The sequence below is a fragment of the Schistocerca serialis genome, unplaced genomic scaffold (assembly GCF_023864345.2).
Source record: "Schistocerca serialis cubense isolate TAMUIC-IGC-003099 unplaced genomic scaffold, iqSchSeri2.2 HiC_scaffold_1189, whole genome shotgun sequence".
NCBI classification, from domain to species: domain Eukaryota; kingdom Metazoa; phylum Arthropoda; class Insecta; order Orthoptera; family Acrididae; genus Schistocerca; species Schistocerca serialis.
This window is the reverse complement of record NW_026047391.1, coordinates 413,546-417,500: the sequence shown is the minus strand read 5'-3', so window position 1 is coordinate 417,500 and position 3,955 is coordinate 413,546. Positions and strand designations below refer to the sequence as shown.

The window sequence follows — 3,955 nt, the reverse complement described above, 5'->3', positions numbered from 1 at the left end:
TGCACCACCACCCACCGAATCAAGAAAGAGCTATCAATCTGTCAATCCTTCCGGTGTCCGGGCCTGGTGAGGTTTCCCGTGTTGAGTCAAATTAAGCCGCAGGCTCCACTCCTGGTGGTGCCCTTCCGTCAATTCCTTTAAGTTTCAGCTTTGCAACCATACTTCCCCCGGAACCCAAAAGCTTTGGTTTCCCGGAGGCTGCCCGCCGAGTCATCGGAGGAACTGCGGCGGATCGCTGGCTGGCATCGTTTATGGTTAGAACTAGGGCGGTATCTGATCGCCTTCGAACCTCTAACTTTCGTTCTTGATTAATGAAAACATACTTGGCAAATGCTTTCGCTTCTGTTCGTCTTGCGACGATCCAAGAATTTCACCTCTAACGTCGCAATACGAATGCCCCCGCCTGTCCCTATTAATCATTACCTCGGGTTCCGAAAACCAACAAAATAGAACCGAGGTCCTATTCCATTATTCCATGCACACAGTATTCAGGCGGGCTTGCCTGCTTTAAGCACTCTAATTTGTTCAAAGTAAACGTGCCGGCCCACCGAGACACTCACTCAAGAGCACCCTGGTAGGATTGCAACGGGGTCCGCCTCGGGACGCACGAGCACGCACGAGGCGCGTCGCACGCCTTCAGCTCGCCCCACCGGCAGGACGTCCCACGATACATGCCAGTTAAACACCGACGGGCGGTGAACCAACAGCGTGGGACACAAATCCAACTACGAGCTTTTTAACCGCAACAACTTTAATATACGCTATTGGAGCTGGAATTACCGCGGCTGCTGGCACCAGACTTGCCCTCCAATAGATACTCGTTAAAGGATTTAAAGTGTACTCATTCCGATTACGGGGCCTCGGATGAGTCCCGTATCGTTATTTTTCGTCACTACCTCCCCGTGCCGGGAGTGGGTAATTTGCGCGCCTGCTGCCTTCCTTGGATGTGGTAGCCGTTTCTCAGGCTCCCTCTCCGGAATCGAACCCTGATTCCCCGTTACCCGTTACAACCATGGTAGGCGCAGAACCTACCATCGACAGTTGATAAGGCAGACATTTGAAAGATGCGTCGCCGGTACGAGGACCGTGCGATCAGCCCAAAGTTATTCAGAGTCACCAAGGCAAACGGACCGGACGAGCCGACCGATTGGTTTTGATCTAATAAAAGCGTCCCTTCCATCTCTGGTCGGGACTCTGTTTGCATGTATTAGCTCTAGAATTACCACAGTTATCCAAGTAACGTGGGTACGATCTAAGGAACCATAACTGATTTAATGAGCCATTCGCGGTTTCACCTTAATGCGGCTTGTACTGAGACATGCATGGCTTAATCTTTGAGACAAGCATATGACTACTGGCAGGATCAACCAGGGAGCTGCGTCAACTAGAGCTGAGCAGCCGGCCGCCCGGGAGTGTGTCCCGGGGGCCCGCGCGAACACGCAAGCGTCCGCTCAATTATTCTGCAAACAGGAGGAGGCTGAGCTCCCCTGCACCATACACCTCGAAACCCTCTCAGGTCCCGGCGGCGCGCAGCGCCGTCCTAAGTACTTGGTCGGGTTCGAGAGAGGCGCAATCGCCCGGGGTTTGGCGAGTAGACGCTTTAGGTGCGACCACCCGTGCTCCCAACTGAGCTTGCCGCTGCCGACAGAGGCCCGGGAGCGTGCTGTCGTGGCATTGCCGGCGGGAGACAACACGCGCCACCTACGGTGACCGGCAGCTCCAACGCCAGCGCCACAGAAGGACAAAAGCCCCACTTGGGTGCCGAAGCGAACTCTCCCAGCACAGCGCACGCGCCAACACGTCCGCACAGCTGCGATACAAACCACCTGCGAGAACCGCAGAGGCGACCGAGCAGCAGACGGCGTCGCGGCGCCGAGCGCCGGGCGGCGGCGCATCCTCAGCGCACACAGTCCTCAATCGGACCAGCACACTGCAGATGTCCACCGCGCTTCGCACCGGGCCCGCGAGGACCTACTTTGGCCGCACGGCGCCGCGTGCAGGGTGCGCCGGCGCGCAGCTGCGCCGCCTGCCGCCTCCGTCGGCCGGCGCGCCTGCCACTGGCCGCCCCCACCAGCCGGCTGTAGCGCGTGCGCCCACGCACCGCGCGGCCAGCACGCCGGGAGGCCCCCCCTCACCGGCCGGGGACGGTCCCACCCAGCCACCGCCGCGTATCGCTTCACACCCAGATGCCATTCACGTTCGTGGGCATGGTGGGTATCGCTGGAACAACCGGTTGGTAGCTCAACCGATCGTCGCCATCACTGATTCACCTCTAGCGAGAACAACCGCACCACAACGGTTTACCAGTTGTTCATTTGCGTAACGTCACCAGCAAACGTAGGCGTCCATCGCCATTTGCAAATTCAACGATTGTTGCATGCCTGTGTCAGGTGTCACGACACACTATGTCTGCCCACATACACGCAACAACATGTGCACGCTTCGCGAACACGTGGAAGGTGGCCCCCGTACGTATGCGATGTCCATTGCGCGAACGACTGTCAACCGGCCTCTGTCGCATGTCGCAGATGTGGAACGCAGTGCACCATGCTATCACGGTGTGTGAGAAGAGACGACTACGTCTGACAACACGCGCCACTACATCAACAGACGGCTCATGCTGATCGCCATCCAGGGCATACCACACTGCAATCCAGCTCTTATAGGGAGACGACACGTAGCTGAGTGCACAACATTTGGACCGCATGGTTCGCCGTTGTTGGCGCAGTCGTTGTACGGTCACATGTACCACGATGTATCATTCAGTACATGAGGACCAATGTGCAGTACAGTGTGTGATTTGGACGTACAACATCAGCGGACAGTTGACACAGGCCGTACCACAGCGTAGGCTAAGTGCTTCGCCATGCGAATGCCAATGAACAACTGCAAATGCCAATGAACAACTGCAAAGGGCATTGAGCATGTACGTCCTGCTGCCATCCACATTACAGTGTATAGCTGCAAGGTGTTTAACATGAAGCGATACACTGGGGACCGGGCAGTGCGAGTAGCAAACTATATTGCGGGGGTTGCAGTTAGGCAACACTACACTAATTTAACGCGTCGTATGACAATTACAGAGCAGGTTAAGGCCCAACGTGTGTTGGGTTAAGGCCCAACGTGTGTTGGGTTAAGGCCCAACGTGTGTTGGGTTAAGGCCCAACGTGTGTTGGGTTAAGGCCCAACGTGTGTTGGGTTAAGGCCCAACGTGTGTTGGGTTAAGGCCCAACGTGTGTTGGGTTAAGGCCCAACGTGTGTTGGGTTAAGGCCCAACGTGTGTTGGGTTAAGGCCCAACGTGTGTTGGGTTAAGGCCCAACGTGTGTTGGGTTAAGGCCCAACGTGTGTTGGGTTAAGGCCCAACGTGTGTTGGGTTAAGGCCCAACGTGTGTTGGGTTAAGGCCCAACATGTGTTGGGTTAAGGCCCAACGTGTGTTGGGTTAAGGCCCAACGTGTGTTGGGTTAAGGCCCAACATAGGTTGGGTTAAGGCCCAACATAGGTTGGGTTAAGGCCCAACATAGGTTGGGTTAAGGCGCAACATAGGTTGGGTTAAGGCGCAACATAGGTTGGGTTAAGGCGCAACATAGGTTGGGTTAAGGCGCAACATAGGTTGGGTTAAGGCGCAACATAGGTTGGGTTAAGGCGCAACATAGGTTGGGTTAAGGCGCAACATAGGTTAGGTTAAGGCGCAACATAGGTTAGGTTAAGGCGCAACATAGGTTAGGTTAAGGCGCAACATAGGTTAGGTTAAGGCGCAACATAGGTTAGGTTAAGGCGCAACATAGGTTAGGTTAAGGCGCAACATAGGTTAGGTTAAGGCGCAACATAGGTTAGGTTAAGGCGCAACATAGGTTAGGTTAAGGCGCAACATAGGTTAGGTTAAGGCGCAACATAGGTTAGGTTAAGGCGCAACATAGGTTAGGTTAAGGCGCAACATAGGTTAGGTTAAGGCG

General features: G+C 55.2%; 1 non-coding gene across 1 annotated transcript in view; it reads right to left on the bottom strand.

The window, feature by feature from the left end:
- LOC126434524 (small subunit ribosomal RNA) overlaps nt 1–1,374 on the bottom strand; it is a 1,910-nt gene extending 536 nt beyond the window's left edge. The window contains exon 1 of the ribosomal RNA XR_007579293.1: nt 1–1,374. This exon is cut by the window's left edge and continues 536 nt beyond it. This is a non-coding gene — a ribosomal RNA (small subunit ribosomal RNA).
- Nucleotides 1,375–3,955: the final 2,581 nt, after the last annotated feature.